This window comes from Bicyclus anynana, chromosome 13 (genome assembly GCF_947172395.1).
Source record: "Bicyclus anynana chromosome 13, ilBicAnyn1.1, whole genome shotgun sequence".
Lineage (NCBI taxonomy): Eukaryota > Metazoa > Arthropoda > Insecta > Lepidoptera > Nymphalidae > Bicyclus > Bicyclus anynana.
In genome coordinates, this window is record NC_069095.1 from 10,308,821 (window position 1) to 10,326,808 (window position 17,988).

At 35.7% G+C, this 17,988-nt stretch overlaps 1 protein-coding gene across 1 annotated transcript in view; it reads left to right on the forward strand.

The window, feature by feature from the left end:
- Positions 1-3,120: 3,120 nt before the first annotated feature.
- LOC112048110 (diuretic hormone class 2) overlaps positions 3,121-17,988 on the forward strand; it is a 101,656-nt gene continuing 86,788 nt past the window's right edge. The window contains exon 1 of the mRNA XM_052885221.1: positions 3,121-3,159. The gene's annotated coding sequence lies outside the window, so the exon portion shown is untranslated. The remainder of the gene's footprint in view (positions 3,160-17,988) is intronic.

Below are 17,988 nucleotides of genomic sequence, written 5' to 3' on the forward strand. Positions count from 1 at the left end.
CTGGATCTCATCTAGAAATTAAAAAGAAAATAGTCTATAATACTGCAAGCTTAATACGGTTGTATAGTTCAAAGATAAATACACTTTAAAAGACTTTAAATGCACTTAAACCATCCTACGTGGCGCAGAGATCATAAAACGTTGAAATAACAGCCAATTCCAGGTTTCGCTTCTAAATGGAAAATCTATACTACTATACTATAATAAGAATGTACCATGCGTGTTTTGCTGTTCTATGTACCTAAAATATCAACACCAAAATAAGTTTTATTCGGTTCGGTATTTTGTCCTCTGAAACATTAAAAAAATAGGGCTTGAAAATTTACATGATTTCCACGCAGACGAAGTCGCGGGCGTCCGCTAGTCGAATATATAAATGAAGTTATCATTAAAAATAATGTGTCACAAAAATTACTAATAAATGCACTTGAGAATCAATGTAAATAAATCTGCAAGTGGTTCCGCTAGATAGCGTCATTTCATAGAGTTTATAAAACAGGACATTTAAATTAGTGTAACAATTTCGTTATCTAGCTTTACTTAGTCCGTTTAAGTTATCACACGCGATACGTAAGCGATAACTTTGTGTTTAGAGAGAACATGGCGGTACTTTGTCATCTATGGTCCCCTGGTAATCGGAAAAGACTGTGCTAAGAGTGGGTACGACAATAGTCCATCGGGCGGGGATCTGCGATAACTTTGTGTTTAGAGAGAACATGGCGGCACTTTGTCATCTATGGTCCCCTGGTAATCGGAAAAGACTGTGCTAAGAGTGGGTACGACAATAGTCCATCGGGCGGGGATCTGCGATAACTTTGTGTTTAGAGAGAACATGGCGGCACTTTGTCATCTATGGTCCCCTGGTAATCGGAAAAGACTGTGCTAAGAGTGGGTACGACAATAGTCCATCGGGCGGGGATCTGCGATAACTTGTGTTTAGAGAGAACATGGCGGCACTTTGTCATCTATGGTCCCCTGGTAATCGGAAAAGACTGTGCTAAGAGTGGGTACGACAATAGTCCATTGGGTGGGGATCGAACCACGACCCCTTGGTGATGAGTCCGGCCCCTTTACCGTAGAGCACAATAAGGCTTCTAATTAGGCGAAGCTTTAGAAAATATTAAATTAAAAAAAAAGAATATATTTATAAGAAAATGTTCACCAAGGCAAGGTTATCAAAATCCACTGGCGTTATTACCACTCTGGATGGCAAGGCAAGGCTCTTTGGGCTTAAGCTCAAAATTATGTTTGACTCTGTAAGAATAAGGGTTCATTTACACGAGCGGCAACTCTACTGACGACCGCAGTCGACTGCATTTACATGTGCAGCTACCGCTCGTGTACACTAACTATCATAGTTAGTAATAGTTATTGTTACAGATTCAAACATCATTTTAGTAGCGACTTAAGAAGTCGAAAGTGTAGTAGGTAAATTAGCTGACGGACCGTGGTTTTACCCGTGTAGTCTCCGTTCCCGTAAAAATGCGGTGATAAAATATAGCCTATCATACTCACAAATAACGTCGAATTCTAACGGTAAATGAATTTTCAAAATCGGTTCGGTAGATCCAGGAATTACCCCCTACAACACCACAAACTTTACCTCTTTCTAATATTAGTATTTTTCACGGCCTCCGTGGCGCAGTCAGCATGGGTGGATTTACAAGACGGAGGTACTGGCTTCGATCCCAGGCTGGGCTGATTGAGGTTTTCTTCATTGGTTCAGGTCTGGCTTTCGGGAGGCTTCGGCCGTGGCTAGTTACCACCCTAACGGCAAAGACGTACCACCAACGATTAGGCGTTCCGGTACGATGCCGTGTCGAAACCGAAAGAGGCTTTTCATCCTCCTCCTAACAAGTTAGTCCGCTTGCATCTTAGATTGCATCATCACTTACCATCAGGTGGGATTATAGTCAAGGACTAACTTGTAAAGAATGTAGAAAAGTGCAGATACATAAGTCCTTATCATTCTTGCAAAACGTAACAGCTATAAGCCTTTGATTTGTATATCAACAGAAATAGGAGTATAATGGAATGAAACCAACACTTTCCACTTTTCCCGAAATATACGTTACACAGTACAGAGAGCGTCGTCAAATATACATAGTAATTCCGAAGTAATTTTCCTTATTTTCTTTTGTATTGTTGATCTATCGGTGTAAGCTGTGGTGATAGGTGTTGAAAAATGGCTTGGAGTTAAGCTTAGGCCTAAGTCCCCCTTTGGCCCTATTGGCAGACTTAACACACGTAGAGAATTAAGAAAATTCTCAGGTATGCAGATTTCCTCACGATGTTTTTCCTTCACCGTTTGAGACACGTGATATTTAGTTTCTTAAAATGCACACAACTGAAAAGTTGAAGGGCATGACCCGGACCGGATTCGAAACTACGCCCTCCAAATCAAAGGCTGAGGTCATATCCACTGGGCTATAACGTATATCCGTTAATTAGATCCTGGGTTTGAATCTTGGGTAAAATATCTAGAAAATCTTTGTGTCAAGAATTTCTCAATAGCAGTTAAGTCATAGGTTGTGGAAAATATAATTACCACCTGCCCACCTGCTAACAATTTATTATCACCTTGTCATTAAACTTAAAATCACCCTGTCATTAAACATAAAATCACCTTGTCATTAAACGTAAAACATATTATAGAAATAAGTTTAATGAGTAACATTCGAACTTACAATCTAAATTGCATTTCCGTTTAACACCTAAACTGGATTTATGTTAGAAATTATCAGTATTATGTTTTCAATAGTTTTACTAATTTAGTAATCAAATATGTTGTTGTATAAATAATAATTGAATAATAGTTCCTATTATAACTACATAAATTGGTATAACCACCGTAACTATCGAAACTAACTTTAATCCTTCAAAAACTCACACTCTTGATATACTTATTCTTAAAAAGCTATCCAAAGTTCACCTTAACGTGTTAATTGTTTAGTACTCTATAAAACAGAGTACACATTCGCACACAAAATTAATCCCAGGTCTTTTAATTTTCTTCTGTGAGATTGCAATGCAAACTGTGTTAATATGACGCGGTGGGCGGGCGGATTTTGGTATATAAGGCACACGTAGGGCGGGCGGCGGCACAACACTTGTTGCCTTCTCTACGCCTGGTCGCAGAAACTCAACACCAGCTGCAAGGTAAGCGAACTTTACTAAACAATATCGTGATACGCAGAAAATATCGAAACTGCTTAGAAAAATTCGATAATATTTTCTTTTCGTAATTTACCACAGTTTTAAAACTTTTTTTAGGTTTAGGAAGTGTCTATTTTATAAATTGAATATTGGTAAAATATCAAAAATTGCAGAATCGTTGACGAAATTTTAATGAAAATTTATTACATAGAAAAGATTATCTGGTGTGAGGAGAATCAGTCCAAATAATATTTTTTATTTTCTGAATAATAAAAAACTATGAAAGTTAATCAACATCAACATTTTTTTTATTTATATTTAGATTTACTTAATTTTTGAAAAATATAATTATAGTTTCTATATACAATAATCATAATTTTATTATACAATAACTCCGTATTACGTACTTTTCTAAAATAAATTATTAAAGAATTCTAAAAAACTTTTCCTTGTTGTGTTCAAAGTGTTTTAGTGTAGAAAATAAATGAAAAATAATTAATGCCTGTAGTATTTTAGATTTTTTTTAAGAGATTACTATGTGAATATGAAACGTTAAAATAGATCGTAACTGTGAATATGAAACGTTATAATAGATCGTAACTGTGAATAACAGGAAAAAATCCGTGCTAATTTTCCAAATATTTTGAAAGCCTTATAACATTTTTGAATAAAGTGTTATTAAACTATATTAATGTAAATAAAACGGAGATTGATAAGTAATTTTAATGCAAAAAAAAAATCAGACTAAGTGTATAATAGTGCAATAGTTAAAGAAGTTTAATAACTATAAAACAATAAGTGGTTAAAGTGAATAAAACAGTGGGTTTTATAGTTAGTTTATGAATCGTATTGTGTGAGTACTTTAAAACGCGACTTGAAAGTTTTATAGGTATATATTTATTTAAGCATTAGTTGTTCAAAGTTTTCCTTTTCTCTTAATGACTATAGCGACGTCTTTATGGCAGCCGTAAGACTTAACGAACTCGGATAACTTCGTAGTGACGGTGGAATACCATAAAAACTTTCGTAGTTTCACACTTCCAGCGCAAATATAAATTGATATCGGGTGAATCGTTTAAAAAATATATTATTTTAGTTTTAATTCAATAAGGGACTTAAACTAACTTATCCTAATAACTATACAAGTCAAGCCCACGTGGAATGGTGGCAAGAATACTGCATTTCCGCGCTGGACAGCCAGGTTGATCCTTAGCGCAAATAACCTCCTCCTTTTTGGAAGTCGGTTAAAAAATGAGCCAGCCCTATCACCAATTGAGGCAACTGACCGCGGTGAAATGATTCGGAGAAATTGAAGTATTTTTTTTTCAAATTTCTAATTCACGCTTTATTCTGAAAAATAGTCTCATATCAATAAAAATGAAAATACAAATATTTTTCTTCTAAAAATCAGGTTTTATTTTAAAAATACAATTTTCTATATAATAATGATACATTAAATACAATAAAATATTAATTTGGAATAAGTATTTTAATACTGATAATATATTTTTTGTTAATTTGGTTATATTTTTTTTAAACTTAATTTAAGTCGTTAACTTAATATTTTAGGACAGGAATATTTATTTTCATTTAAAATGTGTGTGGTTATAGTAAGAATTATTACACAAAGTTTATGTAAGTACCTTGTTATTTATTTATTTAGTTATTTATTGTTTATTTAGTTTATTTACTTAGTGTAAATACGTAAACGAAAAATTAAACTAATTGCCTCTATATGTCTTAGCAAACGCGCTTAATTTAAATAAAACAAAGGTAACCTTAGAATTTTCAATGAACCTTAAAATCGACGTGCAAAATTATATCGTCAACTAATGGCACTATAAATTTAGGAGATTATTGCTATATTTAAAACTTCCACGATAAAATTAACAATAACGTGTTATAATAACATGTAAAACCCTCTTTATCTCTTTATTATTACTTAGTCATTATTATTTCAGATAATCTCTGAAGTTCTAGAGCCTACTTGAATAAATTATTTTTGGTTTTGACTATTTGATTATGACGCTATCAAAAAGCGGACCTTTTTCAGTTTCCCCACTTGAAGCTCCGTTCCATTTCAATTTCATTTCCAATTAATGTGCTTACGCCAAATTTTCCGTAGCTTTACGTTTCGCTTCGCAAAATTGTAAAGAAACTAAGTAAATACGAGAGTCAAAAGAAACTTAAATCGTGTGAAATAATTGGAATATGTTCGATAGTTTCCAACGCAACGCACACAAACAGAAAACAATTATTTTATTTTTTATAATTTATAGTTTATAAATGACATTTATAATCGTCTAAGTTCGAGGACCTCAAATATCGGGCGATAGATATTACTGCTAAATTTTTTGAAATGATGTGTTTTCGTTCTAAATCTAGAGATAAAAAGAAATTAAAGTTACTAAAAAATTAAAAATCGATCGAAAAACGTATTTGATTTATAAACTTAAAAGGTGAAAGAATTATAAAAACCATATTCTATATATTGTCTATTGTGACTATATTCTATATAATGTCTAGATAATCTCTATTTTCTTTGGTGAAGGAAAAAGTACAGTAATTTCAGCGATTGGTAAGAACTACCACGTAATTACTCGTAGAGGGTCCCCAGACTACAGGAGCCCCTTACGTGTCAAAGCAAATTTTTTTTAAAAATAATCTACTGTATTACTTAATCTATGTGGTACTTCCAAAAACTGCAGAAATGACAAAAGTAAAAAAGCAATACATTAGGGTAGAAAAAATTAAAATCTAAAGATTTTTTTTTGAATTTTCCTCTTGTCTATTGGGCCCCCTAACTCACAGAGCCCCCTAACTATACAGAGCCCCTCTAAGGCACGCTACGCCACTGACTGACTGGTTCCAATCACTATACTGTTATGTTAATCATATTTTATGTAATCTATATAAAATAATAAAAATTGTTTAGATTTGAAATGTACGAATACTTAAGTGGGCTGAAAAGAGGGATATTTTTAAAGAAAATCATTCTTGGACTTTTCAAAGAAGCTTTTTAGCATAATATTAGTAAAGTATTTCTAATTTAATTGTTTCTAGCTAGATTTCTAGAGTTGCTTTTCTTAAAATGAGAAAACGAAGCCCGTTTTTTTGTTTTATCTATCAACCTTCTAACAGTTTTTTGATCTGGAGCTTAGACCCACTACGATGCTCTAATACGTACCCATCGCATCAAGCAGATTTTAGTATTATTTGCATAGAAAATCATACATGTGCATCCACTGATCCGCATAGTACGGATCACATCGAACGGATTTTCTCTACTGTAAAATTAAAAATCGGTTTGATGCGATTCATCCGATGCTTACGATGCTGATTAGTGGACGCCTAACATTAACGTGTTGTCATAACCGTTAAGCTATCACGGCATCAATAATCTAGTAAAACATATTTAAAAAGATGTAGAATATTCATCATCACCATTAAAAACCCCTATTCGGCTCACTGCTGAGCTCGAGTCTCCTCTGAGAATGAGAGGGGTTAGGCCAATAATCCACCACGCTGGCCCAATGCGGATTGGCAGACTTCACACACGCAGACAATTAAGAAAATTCTCTGGCAGGTTTCCTGACAATGTTTTTCCTTCACCGTTTGAGACACGTGATATTTAATTTTTTTTTAATGCACACAACTAAAAAGTTGGAGATGTATGCCCCGGACCGGATTCGAACCCACACCCTCCGAGGTCAAATCCACTGGGCTATCACGGCACGATAGAATGTTAGTCGGTTGTTATTAGGATAATTTCAAATTAAGTTATCTCGGGGGTGGCGAAATTTGCTATGACCGCGAGCCCAAAGGGGGTGATTATCATATTACGTTATGGCGGCAGTAACCATAAAATTAGGATATTATAATTTGAGCCTTGGGACATTTCATCGTGTTCTATGACGTCACGAAATCTTGCTTGCTGCTACACAAAGTATAACAGCACATTGAGGGTATTTTTATTAAGGGGATGGGGTATTATTTTGTCGTTATTAATAACTAGCTGACGCCGCGCGATTTCACCCTCGTGGTTACTGTTTTAATAGTAATATGGGGATAAAATATAGCCTATAGCCTTCCTCGATAAATGGGCTATCTAACACTGAAAGAATTTTTCAAATTGGACCAGTAGATCTTGAGATTAGCGCGTTCAATCAAACAAACAAACAAACATTCAGCTTTTTAATATTAGTATAGATGAAAAAGATTCGACAACGCAATCGTCTCTTTTTTTTTTGTTTTTTTGAATTTTGATTCCCAGCCAGGACAAATTTAAAATTTCATATTTTCTTTATACGCTAAGTTCTAGTTTGGTAATTTTCGACAATGGCCTTGAAGTCAAAAATCTACAGTACAGCCAAACGTGATTTTCATCTTGTATTTTTTATTGATTTTAGGTATTTTAGTCTTACATAAGTACATTATACAGAATTATACTGGTACGCATATGCAAGAAAATACTAGATAGTTAAATATTTTCCTGTTTCATTATTATTAAAAATGCGTATTTATTCAAAATTAATACATCGGAAATCTCTGTTAATATCCTCTTTGATTAAAACTTTCAGACATTTAATAGCTTCTGTAAGTCCTCGGAATAATCGTACACCGAAGTTCTTTAATCTTTAGTCCAAAGAAAACTTTCATTTGAGTAGACGAAATCACCGTAAAGTTATACAAAACAATCGGTTAAGTTGAATTAAAAAAAAAATAAAGTCACTAAATGCAACACCTATCAATCAACAACACTCTTTTCTCCCTATACTTATATGTGAGTTCTATATGAGAAAGAAAAACACGAATAGTTAAAAAGTTAAAAAACTAAAAAACACGCTTGATACCCATATCATGAGGGTGCATTTCAAATAGCCTGTCCGCCATCTTGGACGTCCGCCATATTGGATTTACAATATTTTTTTCGTATTCCTGACAGAAAACCCTTTCTTTTAATATCCCTAACATGGGGGTGGGTTTCAAATAGCCAGTCCGCCATCTTGAGGAGGCCGCCATATTGGATTTGTAATGACGTTTCTTAGCTAGTCATGTATTGTCATCAGAACTCAGAGCGTGTGCAAAGTTTCATCCTAATCGAAGACCGGGCAGTGGGTCAAATTAAGATTCCAAGATTTTCTTACATACATAGTTGTTTTATGTTAATAAGAAAACCAATAAAAAACGTTTTTTAAACAGTATCGTCACTTACTACAACTACTCATAGATCACAGTTATACGTAAACTTGTAAATCGTTAAAAATAATACAACGGAAGTGGCAATATTTAGGGTATTAGATAAAGACGTAGATACAATATACGAGTACACACTACCACACTAATCGGACAGTCTAATCAATCAGACCTCTATCAATACCAACTGATACCCATTACAGAGAGTGAAGAGGGATGAGAGGGGGTGGATAAAAATAATAAGCACGCTAGAGTAAACTCCATGCCTTATTTCATTACGATGTTGTTTTGAAAGAACTAAAAGCATTTTTGGGCCTATTTTTAAATAAAAAGACTGTCAAGAAGTAAGCACAGATTAAAATTACATTCTTTTTAATATATCTACTTTCTTACAGTGGATTTTTCTACATATTCGCACGAAACTTTCATGAATAAGTTTTGTGTACCATATTCCGAAGAATAATTTAAATAAATTTAAGAGGTTGTTTTAATTCGGTAAAGACCTATATAAAGACCTAAAGCTCTATTCTGACTTATAAAAGCTCTATTTTGACCTATTAAAGCTCTATTTTGACCTATAAAAGCTCTATTTGGCTTGGTAAGGCCTCATCTCATCAAATCGATCAGAGACAGAACTTATGCACGATGTTATTTATCAGTTTTTAGTGTACCTACTCGTAGTAGTATTTATGTATGTCGGTAGATTTAAAAAAAAATATATTTTATAGGATCTAAATGTGTAAATATTTACAAAAATTACAGTAATCTAATATTACATTTGTTTACACGAAAACTTACTCAGGACACGGAGCTTTTAAAATATGTGGCGATTTTAACGTCCCCAAAAGTCCGCAAGTAGCAAAAATATGAAACAAAATGTTTCGCTGTACACGGAATGTGCTTACCAGAGTCGTAAACATAAATGGGATTACTCGTTTAATTCGACTACATGACTATAGCCTAACATAATGTCACTGTATTAGTATACTCAGCGATTTAGTCGGCAAACTTACAATTAGGACGAGATCCAGCCTAAAATAGTTATACCCTCATCTGTTATTTATTTGGGATAAATAGCCTGTCCGCCATCTTGGACGTCCGCCATATTGGATTTAAGTAACATGACTATTTTTTTCGTATTCCTGACAGGAAACCCTTTCATTTGATATCATGGGGTCAATCAATATATGATAGAAAATATTTACATTGACGCATTGCAAATTCTTTATAAAAAATAATTTAATCTACTTCACTCATTGGTTAATTAAAAAATTGGTACACTAGTTAAAATAATTTATCCAACAAAATTTAAAACGTAAAGGTTGCCTGTTTTCACATAGTGACACGCACCCCAAATAATATTACCAGTTAAGTAATATTATTTATACATATACCCTAATCAGTTATTTAGTCGTCAAATGTGTCAAATGAAAGTTTAATTTAACAGTTTAAAGTTGTTTTTGATTTAGTTCATGGTTTTTTAGATGCTGTATGAAAAATGTGTCTGGCAGCAATATAACTAAGCAACCTATGTGTAATGTGTCACTGTGAGTATTATCTATCATTTATTTCTTATCACTAATAAATAACAGATGAGGGTATATATTTCTAATGCCGGATCCCAGACTATATTGTACGTCTACGGGTTTTAAAGTACCTTCACATATTTCTAACACTCTCGACACTACGTACTCGTATCTCTAACATGTCTCACGAGAATTAAATAATCTTCCACGACAATTGCTCTCTTATTTTAGTCCCTTGTTATTACCATGAGACTCCACAGATTGAAGTTGTACTTAACATTCAAAATGTACGTATCTTTTAATATGTTAGGCGAATTTTTTTTCCCAGGATTAATTTTTTTTTTGAATATAGCTGTAACAGACAAAAACATTTATTTTTACTGTACTTGTGAAGGAAGTATACCTTTTTACTGTTAAATTAGTAGATAATGTGACTTTCATCATCATCATCATCATCATCATTATGAACTCAAATTCGGCTCACTGCTGAGCTCGAGTCTCCTCTCAGAATGGGCGGGTTAGACCAATAGTTCACCACACTGGCCCAATGCGGATTGGCAGACTTCACACACGCCGAGAATTAAGAAAATTCTCTGGTATGCAGGTTTCCTCACGATGTTTTCCTTCATTTAATTTCTTAAAATGTACACAACTGAAAAGTCGGAGGTGCATGCCCCGGGCCGGATTCGAACCCACAACCTCCGGAGGCAGAGCTCCTATCCACTAGGCTATCACGACTCGGCTATCAATGTGACTAGCCCGCTTAGTATTCTAGATGTCAAATTGTTGTCATATTTAAGTGCCTTATTGATCCAATAGTTAGTTTATCTGGCGTCGGACCACGAGGTCTTGGGTTCGAATTCTGGGCCGGGCTAAGTACTGAGTTTTTATTTATCGCCAAAGTACGCATTACCTCTAGTGTTGCAAATGTTGTTGGTACCGGCAATCACATAAATAGCTGAACCACGTGCTCATTTTTCCTCCATTTTACTAAAAAATAAAAAAAAATATTACTAATTTTTTTCATCATCATCATATCAGCCGATAGATGTTCACTGCAGGACATAGGCGTTTTGTTCTCAGGCTCGTGATGTTTGGAAGTCTCTACAAAAGGCCTATGTCCTGCAGTGGACGTCCATCGACTGTTATGAATGAATGAACAAAAATTTACCTTACAATTGTGTTGTAATCGCAGTAAGTTTTAGGACAATGAATAATGCAAGTTACCGACTTCGGGGAAGGACGCAATTTATTATATTTACAAAATTATAAAGGAACTTGGGCATAAATTGACTATTATGTAAGACAAAATTGTAAATGTCTCTGAATTATTCATAGATATTCGTGGGGATGGCTTAATTTAGAATATATTTAGCACGACGTTTGTATAATTGCGTATGGTAACTAAGTACTCACTGTAAGCAGTAAATGTTCTTATTAAGTTTTACATACATACCTACCATGTCTCCTTGACGTCCGCATAAACAAACTTTTTTCATAATTTGTATTTCAAAATTTAACATAAACAACAATTACGTAAATTAATATAATAAATCAATAATAACCATTAAAAAAACACTCCATCTTATTTCTTTAGTTTTTGTGGGTTTTTAAAATATTTAAAAAATTTAAATAATATTGATTCGTGATGTACTAACTGTAATCGGTTTTTTATTTTAAATTTGGAACGGCTACGATACCGTCGTGCTCCGTGCGGTCTATCTGCCTATTATTCTTTAATCTGTGCCAACCAACTGCTTTCCCAATATGCTTGTTGATCCAACGTTACTCAAAACGACTCGCTCAAAGTTAACTGAAAAATCAAAAACCAGATTTAATTTAAAAATTAAAAAAAAATGTCTTATTTAAAAAACCCGAAACAATAATGAGAATAGAATACAAAGCAATCTAACTAACTAACTTCGCTCAAACAGCCTTCCAATTAAGAACTTCAAGCGATTAAAAAAAAATCATACATTCATATAACTACTTAAGATATATTTTTCGAGTATTTTTTTTTATTTATGGATACGTTGTTATTCTATACTTTCTGGTTCTGGTATTAAGTAGTTACACATTATTATTATTGTAGATGCAATTACTCAGCTTACATTTTCCGTTTACACAGTTTAGTTTTTTACTCACGTCTCTGCCCGCCATTTTTCTTTAGGTACTCGAAAGTTAATAAATCTATTCTACCCTTCTCATATATTGCTCCAATTTCTCCGCTTGTAAGTTATAGGTGTTATTATTTTTATTTACAAAACCGCACAGAACTGACGGTGTTTATGATACGGTGTTAGTACAAATTTTATTTTATTTTTAAACCTGTGTTAATAATAACTTACTGCAAAGAATTTATACAATAGATATGTTATGTGCCTACAAAATCATCGCAAAACATCCTAATTTTGCTATACCACTGAACACATACATGCACTAGGTACCTATGTTATGTTTATTTACATTATATTATATTTATGTAATAGTTTTAGACAACTGGACATTGTAAACAATATTTAGGTATACGAGTAATTTTAACAATTGTCTTGGAAATTTTGTCGCATTGTACAACGAAAGTTTTAAACAAATAATACTTAAATTATTGTCTACAATGTCAAATTTTGTATTCTATGAGTATAGAAACTACATATGAATAAGCTTATAATGTAAGAAAAAACAAAATTGTGCTTGTGTGTGTTTAGTAATGTAGCTAAATTCTTATCACTTTTTGCGGTGATTTTGTAGGCACGTAACATATCTAATAGTAGAAAATCTTCGAGGTACATCACTAACATTGAAGTATAATGGCAATGTTTTAGAAACTTTTCATCGGTCTGCGAGTTCTGCGTCCAAGTCCATTCGGACGTGTAATAGCGTCCGCTGCGTGGGAACGTCCACCCAACCGGCTAAGTACGAATTACGTAGTGGACGCAGATGGACATGATATCTATTATAATGATGACTTTATTTAGTTCTAGATTCAGTAACTCCGCTTATAACATAACCTTAATAATAAAACGATGTCTATTTTAATAATTGCTTTATATAAAAAATCTTTACTTGATATAGAACAGTAATTATAGAATTGCAAGCCGAGCTAAAGAATTAAAGTCAGGATTTGTGAACAAATTCATATTCGTTTCTAGCCTAAGTTTAACAAGCACTTATGAGCTTACTACCTAACTTTCTAAGTAAGATCCTGTACAAATTAGCTTACAATTTGCAAATAAACTCACAGATATAGCTCAACTAAAGTGACTAATATAGCTCAGCGAGTCGCGAAGCTGAAGTGGCAACGGGAACGGCACATAGTTCGAAGAGCCGATGGGCGTTGGGGTCCCAAGGTGCTGGAATGGCGACCCCGCACCGGAAAGCGCAGTGTTGGTCGACCCCCCACTAGGTGGACCGAAGACATCAAGCGGGTTGCAGGGAGCCGCTGGATGCTGGCGGCTCGAGACCGTTTTGTTTGGCAGTCCATGCAAGAGTCCTATGTCCAACAGTGGACGTCCATTGGCTGACAATGATGATGATGATGATGATTGCAAATAAAGAAATCCTTTTTGTACAAACGCTAACCGTTTGTTAAAAGAGATGTTTCGATATTTAACATGGCTAGAGGCCTAAATCAGATATGACCATAATATTATCACATTTTCACTGAAGATTGGCATTGGTCATTTTATATGACAGATTATTTAATGTAGAGAGACTACAGATAGGAATGTCTAGAACTTTACTGATGGTTGGAGTCACACTTAAAGTAAAGAAACACACTCATTAAATTAAACCCGTTTATTACAAACTAATAACTGCTAACTTACTATTAATTAAATAAGCATCCTTTTGTTGTCGATGTCCAGTCGACTCACACAAAACGTTTCGCATCGACGTTTCTAATAAGAACAGCGAAGATGTGGAATGCCCTTCCGCTTCTGTGTTTCCTAACACTTATGATTTGTGCACCTTCAAGACAAGAATGAATAGGCATTTTCTAGGCAAGCGCGCTCCAATCTAGACCTCATCATTGCTTTCCACTAGGCATGATTGTAGTCAAGCGCAAGTCTATTAGGAAAAAAAAAAAACTTCTCAAATAATTATCTATGTGCAATCGATGACAATGTTCTGAGGTTCTCTGTCTACGCTCCGTGACTTGTGTGGTAGAGGTAGCTTGAGTGAACAGCGCAAGTTAAACAAAATAATAGTAAAAATTGCAATTATATAAAATAAATATCTTTACTTTTTTATCGTCCATAATGTAAGTTCCTTTTCCCTTACATTATTTCATACACTCAAATATACAGTGTTATGTAGATAAAAATGATGTTTGAGAGAGATTTTAACATATAACATTTTACATCGCACGTCTCTAGCGGGGTCATAATGTTCCGTCTGCTGCAATGAATGTGAAAGGGTCTCACTTTTAAAATGCTGAAACACGTTCTATGAGCGTAATTGAAGTACCTATATAGTTATACTCGTCCGTTCAAGTTAAGAGTTATTGCTACACGTTAGAGACACCTACTTCATAATATGCTTTGAACTACCTCGTAGTTCAGTGGTTAATGAGTATCACAACGTGCGGGGTTCGGAAACGAAATATTGGGGATTTTTCTTTTTAAGAAAATTTGTGGTAACAGCAGCATATAGCTGTCATTTTGTTATTTTCAAAACATCTCTAGTATTATAATAATAAAAAAATTAATAAAATTTTAATAAAAATTTTTTTTTTAACTTCCCAATTACTCTTAGACCTTGCTTGTATAACACCATCAAATCGAACTAATGCTGAATTACTACTGAAAATTTCATATTTTTGGCCTGGGATTCGAACCTTGGACCTCATTATTTGTTGCCAAACTAACTACGGAACCAAAGATGCAGTTCTTCTAAATATATAACTCAAAGGTGAATATAATGTGATTTAAGAGTTTTTGAAATTCAAACCCCTAAAGTGATAAAATAGGTGTTGAAAGAAAAAAAGAAAGAAAGAAGACACGCGAACGAAGTCGCCGGCGTCCGCTAGTTCAGTATAAAACCTCATCAATAATAATAATAGGTATTATTCTATTTTGAGTTAGATACAAAAATAGAACAGAATCAGAAATGGATTTCTATACAGTTGTAAGGTCGTGCACAATGAAACCAGCGTTAAGCTTGTACTACAGGAATAGCATCATCCTTTAAATGAATTTTATAATGTCCCGGTAAACACCCTATCCCATGAAATACGTCATCATACATTGATACACAATCCGGTAAATTATTAAAACTCTGAATAGACATGACACGCCTCACTACATCCAACTCTGTACAAGCATAACGTCCCAATATCGGCACCGATTGAACATCAGCTATCTTAAATTCGAGCATGTAATTTTTTCCTTTATAAAACACACTTAAATAAATTTTACCTACGACAATTATGCTTGCACCAGAGTATCCATTTAATCTTGTATTTGTTTTTAGTAAACAATCCTGACTGACTTTTAATTTTGACAAAAATCTTAATGGTAAGACATTAACATCAGCTCCTGTGTCTAGCTTAAATTTAATCCAATTACCACAAATATTTAAATTAATATTCCAATCACTATTTTGATTTAACGCATAGATTACCTCATCATCCGAGTTCTCGATATAATTCACTCCACATACGCGAGAAAAATGATTTTTTCGAAAGCACCGATTACACTTCTGTCCATACGCCGGACATTCAAACTTTTTATGAACACAACCACAGTAACCGCACAGTTTGGTCGCGCCCGGCGCGGCGCGTCGCTGGCTAGCGCCGGCCGCCAGGGGGCGCGCGCGCGGCGGCAGCACAGCAGCGCGCGGGCCCCACGACCCCGCGCCGCGGTCCTCGCTCCGCCGATGCTCCGCCGCGTCACGTACCTCGCTTCGTGTTCGGCCTCGCGATGACGTCATTTTCGATCTTATTTGTAAAACATCATTCTGCGTCTGCTTTATTTGATGAGTATGATAAGTTTCTTCTCTTTCAGGCTTTATATTCTCCGAATAGGTGCGAGATGCAACAGCTGCGCGGCAAATATCCAAGGCTTTCTTAAGCGTCAAATCATCCTCTCTGAGCAAACGTTCCCGAATGGCGGCACTCGTCACGCCACACACCAGTCTATCTTTAATTAATTCCTCTTGCAAATCTCGAAACTCACAATTTTGAGCTAGTTTACTTAACTCGAACACATACTGCTCAATTGACTCGTTATCACGTTGATCTCGAATAAAAAACTTGTGACGTTCGACCGTCAAATTTTTCTTTGTTTGAAACTGTTCATCTAACTTTTTCCATATATATTCGACAGTCGTACATTTCTCAGGCCATCGATCTAACACTTCTCGACACTGTTCACCCACAACATGCAATAATATGTTCGCTTGAATCTCCACAGACTTATTACTTATTTCACACGCTTTGCTGTATATTTCATAACTTCTCTTCCACTTAATCCATTTTTCATGTATACTCCCAGCATCAGAAGCATTCTTATCAAAATAAAACGCGGACGGCGGTGTCAGGACACTTTCCATTATACGAGTACTTTTCACCACTGTAAAGTTTTTACTAGTAGGTTAGAGAGCTTGAAATAAAAGGCGATTTATCGTATGGAAAATGCAATATCGAATGTATTTTCGTCTTATTAATATTTACAATTTTAGCAATACAAATCTGCGAACACACGTTAGTAATAAAACCACAATTGACCAATCACGCGGAACAGGTTTTTCGCTGCGTGATATAAAACTGCTTCGTATGCGGTCGCGGCTTCAGTCCAACCTAAAACTCCACGCAGAGATGTCGTCTATTGGAAACAGCGATCAACGAGGTGCTACATATATATCTCGGCGCACGACGAGCTATCGCTCAGTCTGCGGCGACGTGCCTCGGCGAACGGACGTGTATGCACCATATGTAGTAGTCGTCGTAGTCGTAGGTATGCATGTAGGCCACTACATTACTCCGCCCTCAGCGAAGCGCACAGGTGGTTTTGAAATTCTTCCCGACCTGGTGACCTTGTATGAGCTCGTCGGTGCTTCCATCTCTTCGTGTTCTGTCGTGTTGAAGGTGTACGCTGGCTTTAATCTATCTATCGATACGGTTGTGCAACGATTTTCTAGTTGCACTTGGAAGTACTTATTATGGCGCTCGATGATTTTGAACGGTCCGCTGTAGGTAGCCGTGAGAGGTTTGCGCACTGCGTCATTGCGTACGTATACATGTGTGCACGTCTTTAGGTCACTGGGAATGAATGATCGCTGCGTGTTGTGTTCTCGTTGCATCTGCGCTTTCTTCATAGCTTCACTCAGATTGTTCAAAAACTGAGACGACTGGCTGTGTACTGTAACAGGTTCGCCGTAGAATTCTCCGGGAAGGCGTAGTGTTTTTCCATACAAGAGCTCGGCCGTACTAGCTCCGATGTCTTCTTTGTATGCTGCGCGTAGGCCGAGTAATACGGTAGGTATTTCATTCGTCCAGTTCGTAGAATTGAGTCGCGCGGCGAGTGATGTTTTCAGCGTGCGGTGCCAGCGCTCGATGATACCGTTACACTGCGGGTGGTACGCCGTAGTTCGTGTTTTCTTTATTCCCATGCGATGCATTAGCTTGGTGAACACTTCGGACTCGAACTGCCTGCCGCGGTCGGTCGTGATGGTCACTGGGCATCCAAAGCGCGCAATCCATACGTCGTATACTACATTTGCGACTTTTTCAGCTGTGATGTCTTCAACTGGCTGCGCCTCTGGCCATTTCGTTGCCCTGTCGATCATGGTGATTAAATACCGGCAGTTGTTTGACACCGGAAAAGGACCTACGATATCTAGATTTAGGTGTTCTAGACGTCCTACAGGCGTATAACTGCATATCGGTGCTTTAGTATGCCTCTGTACTTTTACTCGCTGGCATTGTTCACAACTTCTTGCCCATTCAGTGATGTCTTTCTTCATTGTTAGCCAGAAGTAACGCGTCGTTAATAATCGTCTCGTCGCTCTTACGCCGGGATGATTGAGTTCATGAATCGCTTGGAAAGCCTGGCGTCTGAACTCCGGTGGTAGAAACGGACGAGCAGAGCCTGTAGACATTTCGCAAGCGATT